Genomic DNA, 16,569 nt, shown 5'->3' on the forward strand with positions numbered 1-16,569 from the left:
TAGGACCCACTTAGAAGCCTTTTCGTCTAGGCTTTCTTTATAGCGTCTTCAAATCTCGCCAGAAATAGTTCAAACCGAAGTAATAAAATGACGTGCAACTGATTTTGTGCGATATAAAGTTCGTCTCAAATTTGATTAAATTGAGAGATAATGCAATCCATCTTCAAGTGCGGAATTAGAATATGGAAAATCGAAAAAATGATATCGCAACCGCAATATTGGGAGATTTTATTAATGTCACAATGTTGCTATGCTTCAACTTCAAACAGTTTTATTTGAGATAATAAACTCTTTGAAACTACTCAAATCAGAGTTTTGAATAGTATTTAGAATGTAGTGAAATGTATTTATTACTTGAAATACATCTTATCTATTCGTATATTCCAAACTTATATTCACATAGCTATTTAATTAAAATTATATCATTAAAAATCACAATGGATTACTAAAAAAAAGCAAGATAGGTACAGAACCCAACAAGCAGAAAGCAATTATTATTACACACAAATTGTCGCGATAAGAAAAATTTGTGGAAATTGTACTTTATTAAAATTGTAATTTGTGAAAAATTGGTTTGTTTTTCAAAAATAAATCTAAAATATCACTTTGTATTAAACTTATTCAGTTAAATTACTCTATAAATACATTGTACGAATCAAGGGTATAATAATATTAGTTACGCTTAGTTCTATCGAAAAAGGTCCCAAGCATAGTTACTACAACGCGGAATCATAAACTACATGTGTAGGCCTATGTTATTTTATACAATTTGAAACACATTTTCTACTATTTTGAAGTGACGTCATCGTATTCTTGGTAGGGATGATTAGACAAATTTTGGTTAGCGTTTTACCATCTACGTGATATTCCTAATATAAATACAAAATTTGACAATAATAGGCCCAGTACTTTCGAAGATTATCTGTCTAATACAAATTCTTCGTCCTCTAGGGGTCATGATAGTTCGAGAAAATGCAAAAGTAGAGAGTCGGTCGACGAACTCGATTACAATACTTCCTTTGCTTCCGCCCAGGAAGTAAAAATGTATTTCAAATTGTTGTTCAATTGTTGTCCACGATATAGTAATAAGGATCACGTTAAAGAATGTAAAGTAAGCGATTTAAAATCTGTTATTGCTACAGTGTTCAAAACAACGACAATTTCATTGATAATGATATCCTATGCTGTTTAGGACTATAACAAATGTACCCATTACAAGCAGTATGTCAGTAAACTAAGAGATGATTTTTAGTGGGGATTTCACAAAATAGCAACTACAGTCTAAATCTAATCCTAACGTATACAACTACCCTATTATGAGTTACTACCAAAATACTGATTGTCATTCAAATATGTATTTTTGAAACTTTTACATCCCAATGGTTACTGTATTCTTAGATCAGATAGGAAATTTCATAAAGTAAAAGAAAAAAAATAAATCGAACTTAACGAATGGTTGCGACAATATTCCCGGTTTTTATTATCCTATTGCGTCTCTGTGTTTCCCATCCCTTAACACTCATCTTTAATTTAGTTTTAAAATCTGCTATGTTCCCAGATATTTGGAAATATTCCATTATTACACCGGTGTTGAAGAAAAGGAATAGGAATGATGTAGAAAATTACAGACCCACATCGTTAATTTGTAACTTTGCTAAAGTTTTTGAAACTATGTTACATAAATTTCTGCTTTTCAACGGTCGGAGTAAAATATCTGACTTTTAGCATGGGTTTGTGAATGGTCGCTCTAATCTATGCGTATTTTCACAATTTGTTTCAGACAGCTTTGATTCGAAGCTTCAAATCGACGTAGCTTACTCAAATTTTTCCAAGGCTTCGATAAACTTAATCTCGACATCTTACCAAGTAGTTAAATTGAGTAATTTCGGTTTTTCTGATTCGTTACTTAAACTGATGACTTCTTATTTATTTAAAAAAACTCAGTTACAGCAGACAATTCTGTTGTTTTGTGGAGAGTACCTCAAGGATCGGTTCTTAAACCTATTATATTTGTCATTTACATAAATGGCATCATCAAAGATGTTTGTTCAAACATTCTTATGTATGCAGATAATTTAAAGATGAACGTCTTATTCCCACTGCGCTGCATTAATGATTAAACAAAACAATAAGATTACAATTCAGAACTGTTATTTTTTTATGTAAGGAAATGTTAGCGAAAACAGGCGATATATCATGTCTTCTTGTACTATGTCAGATATTAATTTTGAATCCCTATATCATTTGTCATTTATATTGATTATCCAAACCCATTTTTTGTGAAATATATACAAATTTTGATTTGAAGTTATCAATGAATTATCAATAGTAATATCCCGGTGCATGTCAAATTGTCGACAATTTTGATTTTCTCGAGAGACAGTTTGACTTGCATGAGCGAATATTTTGTAGAATATTTCCTGAAAAAAATTGCACATTTATCGTTCTATTCCAATAAAAAATTAACGTAAAGTTGCACCAATAGCCTACACTTGATATGTCAACATTTTGAAGCTTTAGCCACTGCACTTCAGTGTCAAACCAGAGTGACACAAGTGGCAAGATGTAATCTGGATATGAACATTCCCTGGACGATTAAGTGACACAATGGTGTTATTGTTAACCTAAACCACATTGAATTGTGGTTAAACCCACTTCTACATTTAGCTTACAATATACGAATCTCCTGAAAATTTTGACGTAAATGGCGTTTCCTTGTCGTTAAGTTTTGTTTGCGACTTTAAGTTAAGTAAAAATTATGAAACATCAAATATTTTCTGAATCTGTATCTATCTATACAAACGTAAATAAAAATTAGAAATTAGTCTTATTGTTTATCATTTTTAACTAAATGTCAAAATCTGAAATTCTGTTTTTAGTGATCGTCATGCAGTCATAAATGATTTGATTGAATCAATTTTTTTTGAAGAAAATTATCTAGTGGATTTATAGGAGGTGTCTGGTAAATTAATAATACATTTATTTCCGACAGGTTTTCACCCAATTACAGGAAATACAAAATTAAAGATATGAAAAAGAAGAATGTCGTATTGACAAATAATATAAAATCCTTAATTAGTAAAAGTATGATAATATCCTAGTTTATTACATCAATACAATACACTTAATTTATATTCCAAATTTGTTTATGACATTTTGAATCAGAGTTGAATGGTAGAAGAAAATATCAAAATTTTCACATATCCAATTAATGTAAAGACTTATAATAAATACAGGTGATTTTACCAACATGTTAGTTCTACTAGCTCTAACATACATTAAACTATTAAGTCTAGAGTTAACTCTGGGAATTGAGAGATTAAATTTTTGTAAAAGCCAAGAACAATTTATTTTGTTGTTTAATAAGTTACATAAAAATCTTGCAGAAAAGTATTCTACTAGTTTGAAGGGAGTTAAAGTTGTACCTAGTTAACGGTAATGATTGGTCAAAACCTCTGATGGGCTATGTTCCATCAGTTAAATAACTTATAAATTTAAGAATTTTTTTTTTGCAGTGATTCAATGTAGTCAATATGCGTTCCATAGATAGGCAACCAAATCAATTAAGGTCTAAGAAGTCCCCATGAGTCTTGGTTGAATTTGATTTTGCTGTAATAACTAGTCTATTAGTTAATGTCTTAATAGTTGTTGTTGTTGATAAGCGTACAGATCTTCCATATAAATATTGAATTGGCCACATATCATTTTGAGTTAAAGTATTATCAAAAATGTAATATCAAAATCAAACTACCAATCTTCTCATTTATCTAAATGTATTCCTCGACATTCGTCATTATTTGAAAGAAAGCGTGTGCTAAAACATTCCCTTTTCTGTCAAAACTACTACTACATATTTCTTTTTGACAATGAACATTAAAATTATTATTGATGTATTAAAAAACGAAATAAGTATTATCTGTTCAAAAATTAAAAGACCACTCAACCGTTACTATGTTACGAAAACTCAACCGACAACATTGTCTAGGTAATTTTTTGGTGCCGAAATGTGCTGTCAAAAAAAATAAATGTAGGATGATCAAAACACGTTGTTTTGTTTATTTTATTTTGACACTGTTGTCATGAAATTTCAGATTTGAAGTTTTTTGTACTAATACCAACTTGCCAGTGTAAAAATAAGCCCTGGAGGAGTTTTATTTGGTACCAACTTAATTCAACAGGTGGCAGCTTTTAATTTTTGAATAAACGGTATCTGGTTTCTTGCTATCATATTCAAACTTTAAATTTGAAACAGACTGCCATTGATCAAAGCCTTTTTGTGTTACATCTTTTATTTGATTTGTAACTAATAAAAAATACCATTTAAGATTTAGTGTGTTCAATTTATTAATATGAATTCTCTGTACCGAGTAAAGTGTTTCCTGATCGACAGCTAAATTATAGAATTCTTGAAATCTTAATAAAAACTCACTTGTTTCTATTAACAATAAAATAAATTATTGTAATAGTTTTATTTTTATTTATATTTTGAAGTTTCTGCTCAATCTTCTATGTCTAGATACCAACATAACTGTAATGCTGAAGATTCAGATATCTCATCTGAAAAATCACTTAAATTTGAAATTAAAGTAGCAATACGTACATAATTTGTGTTTTTGTATCATTACCACCTCATAAATATAATATTCTCACATAGTCAAAATCATTTATCTCATTATTTGATGCAGTTGCATAGATATTTGATAAATGTTTACATTCACCCATGTTAGCTTCAAAGATGATCGCTATATAAGTTTTTTCAGTCGATATTATTTTCTCTTATTTCACTGTAAGTATATCTTTTTGTTGATTCATGAGTTACAGGCATTTCATCAATACGCCATAAATTGTCTATAACAATTTCCATTTATTTGAATAAAAAAGCCATTAAAGACCATGTCAAAGAAAAATACTAAATCAATAAATCATATGAATGAAACAGAATAATCTTACTTTGTCAAATAACAAGTATTTTTTGGATATATGAATTCCTTTACAAAATAAGAAAGAAATATTGATTTCAAATAATTTGCTTGAATTTATGGTTTTAATGAAATAACGAGTGGCAAACTTTGCCACGCATTAGTGAAAGATAAAAAGCGCAGTTTTAAAAACTTTTAAGAAAACAAACGTAAGATAAACTAAGAAAGATTGCTAAAGAAAAAAATATCAAAGGTCATTAAAAAATGAATGAAAATCACAAATAATACAAACGGTTGATGACAAAACTCTGATGGTTAGCACGACGCGTCCAGACGATAAACAATATTTTGCCTTTGAAGATGAATATTTTTCAGAAAAGATAGAGCTGCAAAAGGTTTTGACTTCCTCAAAATTTATCGTAATAAACGATCCAAAAAAAACTGGTAGATACAATGCAAGTTAAAATACCTTACAAAAGTGTGTTGTGTACAGAACAGGCCCATATAGTAGTATAGATAAACAAAATAAACAGTTATCAGACGAAGAGATCTATCAACGTTATTCAAAAGTTTGATGTAATAAAAGTATTGTTGAGAGTTGCTATAAAGCTGTAATCTATTGGATGTTGTTGTATACTGCCTGATAAATGACTCAGTTGGTTTACTAGATAAATTAAGTTGCATTCAAAAGATGGGTTTTAAAATGTTTTATCACATCTTAACAGGGAAGTTGTTGATAGTCGATAGCAGACCCTCAGAAAGCGGTTCAAACATATGATTTCTATTTTAGTCTTTAATTTTACATGAAAATAGTAAATAATATTAATAAGTGTTTATTTACGGGAACCGCCATTGTAGTATAAAAAGACAAAATTAAAAATAAAAAGTATTTTTAACGTAATAATTCAGCTACTATGAATGAAAACCTCTAAAACCATGCCTTGAAATAACTAAATATAATTTGATTCTAATATATAGCTCGAAAAAAAAGGACACTACAATTGTGTGTTTAAAATTTCAGTTAATAACTTTCCTGTGTAAACAAAATATATTGTAAATGTAGTCTTGAAAGGCGTTTCTATCTTTTATGAGACACTCCTTTGACACTTCAATTTTGTCCTCTAAGGATGTAGTAAAAATTTGGGAATAATGTTAGAGAGTAAACATAATTTTATATCGTACTATAATTGCCAGAGAACGGATTCTTGTGCTTAATGCCACAAACCAGCAATACAGTGGTGAACCTGAATCTCACGTCGGAGCAATTAACTTTCAAGTGTCTAACTGTACGGTATAAAAAACGGCATATTCATCAGCGGCGGTTGTACTACACATAAGATATACAACACAAAGATCATTGTATTACAAATTCAGTCAATCCTTGTTAACTTACTTAATGTTAATTCAGGCGTAGTCACTTAAACTGCATCTTAATCCCCACTAAATTCATCAAGGACACGGGGCTATGCGACCTAACGGGTCCGGTTTCTGATGATTATATTGTCAACAAAGCTAATCGTAGCGACCATCACAGTGTATTGTAAAGATTGTCGTAATATATTAATTTTGAAAACTTTATGTCACATGTGAAATCTGTCTTGAAATATGGATGCATTTATGACCTTCTTATTATAATATTTACAATGAAAAAGTGAAATTGTCCAAATCAAGTCCAACAACTACATACAAGTTAAGTATTTAAGGTGGATGCTAGCTGCCTGAAGTTGCAGTTTTATCTGGCTCTATTGTCTCTAAAAATAAGAAGAAAATACCTTGCAGTTTGTTTTAAGTTCAAACTTTTAAATGCATTCATTGAATGATGCCGCCCGTATTTTAAGGTTAATTGAGTGCCATAATATCTTATTAGGAAAATACCTTTTTACTTCACGAGCATAAGGGAAGGAAGTATTATTCTTATAGGGTAAATCGAGCGACTGCCTATTATCATGTTTTCACGATGTTTCATGACTCCTAAAGTAAGAAAAAAGTGTTGTCCCGTTTCCGTCTGCCTGTTATCTGTCGTCCGACGTATGTGTCGATTTTTATTAGACAGATAACCTTCCAAACTACTTACTGGACTGATTATTATCGTCAAATTTTATATGCATTTTATTAGTATCGTGTAGATGGTGAAACGCTAACCAAAACTTGTATAACCCTCAAAGATTATCTAAATTTTATGAAATAATACATATACGTACTCCTATACTAATCGATTACGAATTCATGATTTTTATCACAATTTTATTCCTTTACAAAATTTTTTTGTGCAGTATTTTCCCTGTGATTTATGTAGTCGACATCTCGCTTCTGCTTGATGATCCAGATGGATTAATGGTTGAATGCACAGTGCCGTTTTTACTTATAGGGGTTATCATAAAATAAATAAAATTTTGCAGTTTTTTTATATAGGGTGTCCTATTTGAAAAAAACTGACATATCGATATTTAAAAATTGTAATTCAAACAAAATATTGTAAAACGGGTTTTAAAAATGACCCTACAGCGATTTTATGTGTTACCCCATAAAAATACAATACTCTGTATAGTTAAAAATAATTTTCGCGTATAAGCCTCAGAAAACCGTAAACTTTGGTTGTTGACTTTTTCTTCTATTTCTAATTGAATGAGATATTAAGGAATGCGCATTTAATGACTCAGCCTGTATATGTAATGTATTCTCTGACATTGTGGGCTTTTATTGATATAAATCTTATATTTCCTTTAAAAATTATTTCGAAAACCTCTTCAGTTAAATAGTTTTATAGTTAGTTAATTGTGTCAATGTAGTTTGTACGAAACATACAATGTTATGATCTCCACGTAACAATTAATCTTAATAACAACACGTTGACAGTCTAATATGAAATTCATAAGTACTACCATATATTTTTTGCATGAGCGGGATCACATTTGATCCCTTTCGAATTATTTACTATGAAAAATGTCTTTACAATTGGCTTAACAACAGCGTTTGAGACTTATTGAGTGATATCATATCTTATATCAAAAATATTATTTTAATAATACAGTATCATACGTTCTTAAAAAATTGGCTCATAAATTAGAAAATTTGATTTTGCGATTTTTTTTTGTGATATGATAACCTTTTAAAGTAAAAACAATACAGATAATACTAATCACATAAAAACAGGTTCATGTTGTTTTGTGCGAAAACTTGATACCTAAGAAAAAACTCAAGGTAGTTTCCTAAACCATAAGTGTAGGAGTATATTATTATAGGTATCACATTTAAACATATTAATTTACAAAATTTCAGGTGACGTCTTCAAATTGTTGGTAGGGGTCATTAGGCAAATTTTAGTTTTACCATCTAAACAAAATTCATAACAAAGGTGCAAACTTTTACAGCAATCACTCCAGTAGTTTCAGAGATTATCTGCCTAATGAAACCGAATTATGAAATTGTAGAAACCAGCCAGATTTGCACGAATAAATCCTGATCGATATTTATCTTGTAGGGGATTTAATTAGGATCTTGAAACTATGATTATTTGTGATATATTTTTCCAGTTAATGGGGCAAAATTCACATTTATCTGGCGCCTCCACCTTTTTTAACAAAATATTAAAATTTGTACGAATGAAATCAGAAATCTTTGAAAATCTAGAGCGATATTTATTTTTGGGATACATAAACAGGGTCACGAATCCGTAATTACTTTTGAGAAATGTTTTTAGTTAATGGAGAAAAATTCGCATTCATCTGGGGCTTCCAGCATTTTTAAAAAAATCTTAAAATTGCAAACATTGGACTGGAATTACTCCAGAATGCTGTCTATGTTATTGGAAATTTACAAATGGTCACGAATTGGTAATACTTTTTGACATATTTTTTAAAAAATCGGAGAATCATCGTCGCTTGAGAACTTGTTTGATCCACAGACCGGAACATGCTCAGGCCAATGTTGACTCTAAGCGTTTAAAATTTATGGGGGAAATAGTTATTATTTAGATGCTTAGAAATAAAAATGCAGACTACCATTACTTTATACTTTTAAACACATATAAAACTACAAAAAGTGTTTATCAAGAAATATTAAAATCATATAGCTTCAAAAATCTTTTTTTAGTGAATGCATATAATACTAGAACTTAAATGCCTGGAAAACAGTGAACTATTTGATCATTGATTGGATATAACTCCCGTATTTTGTAATAATTTCAACGCGAGGAATCTATGTCTTGAAAATATTTTCAAATATGTGTGTATATATAATCACTAATCAGTAATCACATTCCTATGCATTGATTTTCTGGGCGACCTCTATCATATTTTTTTTTAATTTACACTTATCAAACTTTGAGTATGTCGCAATCACTGAATCTTGTACAGGTTTATTCTGTCAATTTCAAAATTCTAAAAGTAAATGCCGCTTAACTGGCATTGCTTTAAAAAAAAGTCAACTTAATTTTGGCACATGTCATTTTATAAATTAACATAATTAGACAGTAATGACAAGCAAAAAAATGGGTTAGGAGTTTCTAAAGGATGTTTCAGAATTTATGACAGTTCATTGACAACCTTGTTCAAGATTCACTGTACATATCAAACCTTCGTTTAAATAAAATACAAATACACTCTGTCCTTACCAATGTACGCTTAGACTCAAATGTATGTGATAATCGCTAAAACCATGTAAAAGCTATATGCAAATTAGAAAACAAAAGTGTTAATTAGTTAAAAACACTCCCACACAAAAAAATTAACCCGCAATTGGTTAAGATCCGCTGTCGACGAGATATTAGTCCAGTAAATTAGGCATTAAAAAAACGACAGCTCCATTTTTAGTAGCCAGCGATTTTTTATAAAATTTTATATATTTTCATTCGGTGGTCATGTATGTAAAACCGAGTTTTCGGGACTGAGAGTGTAGTCATTTGGCCGTTGTATTGCAAAGAAAAAAGATGCAATTAGTAGTTTTGATTATCTCCGTGGCCATGGGTGTGACAAGAAAAAACGTGAAGAAAATTTCTGTAGACAGTATAGTTATTTGTATTTTTAAAACGTCAAACGCTTTTTATTTCCTAGTTTTTCATAATTTTTCTGTTCCTAATTTTTTAATATTAACGTTACATAGAAAATCGAAAATGTGTTATGAAAGTTGTAGGTAACTGCATTATCTAAAAGAACTATCTTAAGAAAATTTGCTAAAGCCACAGTTACGGAGATATAAAAAAAAACTCATTGTATCCTTCTTTTCGAGATGGCAACCGAATGACAGCACCACTAGTCCCGAAAAGTCAGTTTTACACTCATAAGTAACCCGCTTACGAAACCAAAAAGAAAAACACTGCCTACCCAAAATGTACGATCATGTCGAGTTGACTGTCCTATATTCCTACCCATAGCTAAAAACCTCCCGATTAAACCAACGTTCAAAGAAAAAAAATCACATTGATATTAGTTCGCAAGGCTTCAAATTTAGACAGACACAGGGATAGTTAGACATACAAAGGCTTCTGATTTATAGCATCTCTCTTTTTGAGTTGACGGTTAAAAATTGGCGTCTAAAAAATAGTGATGGATAGAACGAGCGATAAAAAACTACTTGATCGCAGATTCATTGTCACTGTAACATTTGTCGTTTGGATTTCCGTGTTTCGTTTGGTTGCTTGTGCCTTAAAATGTGAGTCAGGAAATGTTTAGAGCGGACATTTTCATCATTTACTGTAAATTTATTAATTAAATAAACATATTAACAAACCAAATTAATTTTAATTCAAGTTTGCATCAGTTCATTTCGTTATAACCTCATTTTTGACATATATTTTTAGTAACAAAAAACGAAGAGTAACTATAGGGTTTTTTTTCTGAACGTTGGTTAGCCTAATACATGTCAAAAATAACTGAAGACGGAAAAAAAAAATTTAAATTGAACTTTTAAGTTAAAATCCCCCGAAAATCGACTTTACTTTAGCAGTTTTACGAGGTAAAACGAAAATTGTAAAACAACAAAATAACAAAGCCGTAATAAAAAAATAAATTTTAATCTATATTCTGCAATCGCAGCACCAATGTTAGTATGGACTAATATTCCAAACAGTTCTTTATTCAAACACATTCTAAAACAAATTATAAAATTTAATTTTACAGTTTTTTAATAATAACTAGTTCGTTTGAAGTTAAAAATAGCTATACATTTTTAAACCACAGATAAGTAAGCATGGTACAATATTACATACGAGATTTGCTAAACAAAATCTTAAAACGACTTCGTCAAATTTTTGGTAGAGATGGACGAACAAATTCTGGTTAGCATTCATTTCATCTAAATATACGACCGTACACCTAACATTTCACAATATTCATCAGTGCAGTAGTTTCGGAAATTATCTATATGTATCTAATAAAAGCAACTACGAAAATAGGAACCGATACTTTCGTTACGTTGACAAAACTTAAAATTAGATGAAAATTCAGTTTCTTTCTTAAGTTCGAAAAATAAAAATTAATAATTTTGGCCCTTAATTTTTCAGTGTTGACAGATATAAATGACATGGCAAAATGCAGTTCTACTGATTTCAACGTTCCTTTTAATATTTCAAAAGCTGCGTATGAAATCACATCAAAAATTGTGTAATCTCGTTTAGTTTAAAGCATAACAATAAATCAACACATTTTACATGCTGGATGGCATAAACTTAATTGTTTCACAAACTTTAGCACGCCAATCGTTTATGCACGTTAAAAGTATTTTCGATGTCAAAGTTGCGGATACAAGATATATTTAAATGATGTTACATGTGATACATGTCAGTTTAGTTAGGACCATCATGCGAATAAGAAAGAGTTCAAATTAACTAAACACCCGTCGTAATTCTTTCGGTTGGGTTGAACCAAAACGTGTGCATCAGGGTGATGACCCAGGATGGGAGCGGTGTTAATGTGGTAGTGTATCATTAGTAGACCGCTCTTTGTCTGGCGGTGGCGCCGGCGCCGCGACGCTCTACCACGCCCCATTTGGGCCATTCACCGCCAACTCCGATACGGTTACGACCGGTAATGCACTTTATATGTAGTCCAGATCTGTTATCTCGGCCTTGGCTAATGATGCCCTTTATGTTTTATATTAGCAAAAGCTGTCGATCCGTGTTAGCTATTCGAAAACTCTGCCAACAGACGAGCTTAACGAAAACCGAACGCTTTTATTGCCGCAACAACTGTTTGTTGTTTATAGTTTGTTTTTCCGATACGTCTTGTTAGAAGGCGCCTTTTCATCCCTGATTGCCGACGACGCCTGTTCGTTTTTATGTAAATATTTTCTTAAATGATTGCACTGGAAAAACGGCCTTCATGCAAATTCGACGCCGACGAAAAGAATTTGTTTAGCGTCAAATTTTCCAGGGAAATAAATAAATATTGAAAAAACATCGCTCGGAAGAGATCTCGTTGCGATCACCTGAAAAACTTCAGGATTGTTGACACAACTTCTACAGAAACGCAAATTTCATCTCGAAAAGGTAACGTACAATTTCGCTGCTTTGCCAATTAAAACTTTGCTCGAATTTATGAAATAATCAACGGCAAGGGAGTTTTGTCATTCTTGACAAGTAAAACTTTTTGTACGGAGTGTCTCACAGTGTACCTTAACTAAATTAGAACTCGAGGGAGGCATGGGAAACAAAAGCTGCATCGAGAAGTAGTTTAACACATTACAATACCAAGCACACCACGCCATTACAAATGAGGGTTTATACCCACTTAACGTAAATCTAAATGTATATTTTTTCATTCAAAAAGTAAAAGTGGATTTTCGACTCCAATTATTGATTTTCGATCTAAACATTTCCGGAAAGATAAAAAAAATGTAATTCATTTCTTCAATTAAGTTATCCTTAATTATTTGCTACTCATAGTTTCACGTGGTATATAATTATTATTATAGCGATATATATAATGATAGCTCCTATTTGACTCCGCTCCTACAATACGTTACATAAAGAAAGAGAAAAGCGATGTCACGCTGAAAAGAACAAAATCTATTAAAATCTCCGTATCGAAAGTTTAGCCTTATTCTAATAACTTTCCTACGGAAGCTAAAAATCTAATCAGTGGGAGCAAATTCAGTTCTATAAGCAATTTAACTAATAAAAGTTTCCTCCCGAAACTTTTAATGCTAAGGCTGTTAAAACCGTTGAAATAACACGTAGTTCTGCATACCATTACGATCAATATTAATTATGTTGTAAAGTTATCACTCTCTGGTTATGAGTATGATGTTATTACAATGGTAGGTATGTAGGTCAAATGAAGATGGAACACAATAAAAGCATCATAAGATTTACGTTAAGGTTACAAGGTTATGAAATTGGTCGAGTTCCAATAAAAATTTATTGAGCTTCAGAATGGATGCAAGTCTGAAATTATGCAGTGAAAGAATTTCACTGTAAAATATGGGTCAAATTCCGTATACAATGCTATCAAAGACACTGGTTGGTTAGAGTGCTTCAACGTTTGCATAAACAAGCAGTAGTTTAACTGTTATAGATTTTATTGATAAAATGAATACAAGATGTTATTATTGATGGAGTCAGTTCTTTTTTAAGTTAACGAGATTTTTATTATTTATACCACATGTAAAAATATACTTATTATATATATTATACACTTAAATATACTTATTTATAACTGGAGTGGATTGAGAAACAAAAAAGAGAATAAAACATCGTAATAAGTGGAAAGTTCATAAATGAAACGAACAGTACAACCCTACTACATAGAAACTGTGAACAAGTTCATCGAAAATAGACTGGAGGTGAAAGTAGAAATTAAAAAAGCTTCCAAAATAAGGAAAGATATATATCTCATACAGCTGGAAAATAGTGAAAATAAGCAGAAAATTATGGAAAACAAAGAAAAATTAAAAGTAGTACAAGATGACCGCGTCCATATAAATAATGATCTCACAAAAAAGGAGCGAGAGATACAAACACAGATAAGATTGCAAGCGAAGAGAGAAAGGGAAGCAGGCAAAGTTGTTAAAATCGGATTCAATAAGCTAACTATAGATGGGAAAACATGGAAATGGGATAAAACCCAAAGAAGATTGGAGCCACAAAACTAAGAAGCAACGTGGGGGAAACGAAAAGAGTAACGTCGCCGACTATGAACAAAGAAAAGGAAAACGAAACACATAATAACAAAGAGACAAAAGAAGAGGAGGAGGTAGAAAAAACCAGGAGGATTCTCGGTTGCAGAGGGCTGATTACCCAGTCATCTTAAAAAATAACATCAAAGAAATCGAAACGAAGCAAAAAATGTCCAGAATGAAACAACGAACAAGAATAGGAACCATGTTGGAAACATCTAAGTTGGCCCAAATTCTAAAAGAGATGAACCTTTTGAATATCAAAATTGTAGGAGTTTGTGAAATAAGATTGCCAGGAGTACGAACTCAGAAACACTAATGGAAACCTATTATTATTCTCAGGGAAAGAAGGAACTGAAAAAAATGCAAAGTAGGTATCATTTTAAACAAAGAAGCAAGTAAAAGTCTACTACATTAAAATGTTACGCACCTACAAAACAAGAGCAAAAAGAAAACTTCTACCAACAACCATCAAACACAATAAACAAGACTACAAAGCAGACATAACAATTGTAACGGGAGACCTAAATGCCAAAGTAGGAAGCAAGAACCAAGGAATGGAGAAGATAATGGGTAAACACGGGATAGGAATGATGAACAGCAATGGAGAAAGACTGGTGGAGCTATGTTTAGGAAATAACTTGGTAATAGGAGGAACATTATTTCCATACAAAACTTGCAATAAGATAAAATGGGTATCGCTGGATCAGGAGGCACAGAACCAAATTGATCATATAATGATAAGCAGACAATGGACAAGATCTCTGATGGATGTTCGAAACAAAAGATCAGCAGACGCTGCAGATGACCATTACCTATTAACAGAAGACACAAGAATAAAACTGGATGCCAGAAGAAAACAAACAAATCTTATAAGACGAAAGACATTTGACCTGCAAAAATTGAAACAAGAAGAAACAAAAGCTGAATGGAGCAACCGCCCAAAAGAAGTAATACTAAACAACCAGTAAAATGGAAACCGCATGCAGAAGAAATGAGAAGGCATAAAAGAAATATTTTATGGAACAGCTGAAGAAGGAATGCCTGAGCGAAGATACATGGAAACTAATACAAGAAAGGAAAAAAATAAATGCAAAACTAACTAAAACCACAAACATAGAGAACAAGGTAGCACTAAGGAAGGAATACGAACAATTAAAAAAACAAGTAAAGAAAGCAGCAAGGAAAGATAAAAGAAACTGGATGGAAGATACAGCCCAACGGGCAGAAGAAGCAGCGGCAACAAACAACACAAGAGAGCTATACAAAATCAGCAATCTCTTAATAAACAAGAAATACAACAACGGAAAACTGCTATATAATAAAGAGGGAAAGCTGCTAATGGTAACCGAAGAACAAGTAAAACGATGACAAGAATATTATAAAAGGATACTATAAGAGGATAAAAGAGACGTAAAGCATAAACAAATAGTTGAACAACATGAAGAAAATCTTTTAGATACCACCAAAAAAAGAACTTGAACAACTAAATAACTAACACCCCTAACAGACATAAAATGGGAGAAAGAAAGTGTTCCCAAAGAATAAAGAAATGGGAAAAGAATGAAAAAATGGGATTATAATAAATCTACCCAAAAAAGGAGATACAAAACAGTGTAAGAAGTGGCGAGGTGTAACTTTGCTATGTAGAAATAGATAAAATAGTAGCATACACCATATATCAAAGAATAATAGGGGAACTAGAGAAGACACTTTGACAAGAACAAACGGAATTCAGAAAATAGATCAGATAGCAACACTAAAAAGGTAAAAAGATTAACAGACCTCGAGTACGCGGACGACATTTGCTTAATTTCAAGATCAATTGAAGATAAGGGAAAAATGTTACAAAATTTAGAAGAACAAGCAATGAAATTTGGACTTGACAAAAATGTACAGAAAACAGTTGAAAGGGAATAAATGTGGAAGAAAAGCAAGAAAATCTCTACCTAAAGGGAAAGGAAATACTGAAAGTGAACCAATTTTGTCATTTAGGCAACAAAATCAGCAGGGAAGGAAGAGCAGAATTAGACATAAAATAGAGGATATGGAAAGCACAAGGAGCGTTTGCGAAAATGAAAAATATCTGGGTATCATCGAAGCTCAGCCTACGAAAACTAACCTAAAGAAGCTGCAAAGTTTTATTAACAAGTGTCTGCAAAAATTTTTTAAATATGCTGGCCCAACACCATCACGAACAAAAAGCTATACCAATAAGAACGAAAATAATACAAGGAAATGGAACTGGCCAGGGCATACTTTGAAAAAACAACTTGATGACATCCACAGGCATGCACGGAAATAGACTATGGAAGGAAAACGAAACAGAGGAAGACTACGTTTAACTTGGAGAAGAGAAACGGAAGAGGAACGCATGAAAATGGGGAAAGGATGGAAAGAACTCGCAAGAATGGCGAAGGAAAAAAAAAGTGTAATGGAGTAAAAACATTTTTATATTACATATATTATCAAAATTACTAAATCTACGGTTTTACAGTGTGACAAACAATAAAGGTTTTTACAAGATGTACATACCAGG

General features: G+C 31.5%; 1 protein-coding gene across 6 annotated transcripts in view; it reads right to left on the bottom strand.

The window, feature by feature from the left end:
• LOC135126826 (uncharacterized protein) overlaps positions 1–16,569 on the bottom strand; it is a 212,987-nt gene that overhangs the window by 123,285 nt on the left and 73,133 nt on the right. The window lies entirely within an intron of this gene.

The sequence above is a fragment of the Zophobas morio genome, unplaced genomic scaffold (genome assembly GCF_036711695.1).
Source record: "Zophobas morio isolate AGI-343-1 ecotype UQ-CSIRO unplaced genomic scaffold, CSIRO_AGI_Zmor_V1 ptg000011l, whole genome shotgun sequence".
Classification (NCBI taxonomy): Eukaryota; Metazoa; Arthropoda; class Insecta; order Coleoptera; family Tenebrionidae; genus Zophobas; species Zophobas morio.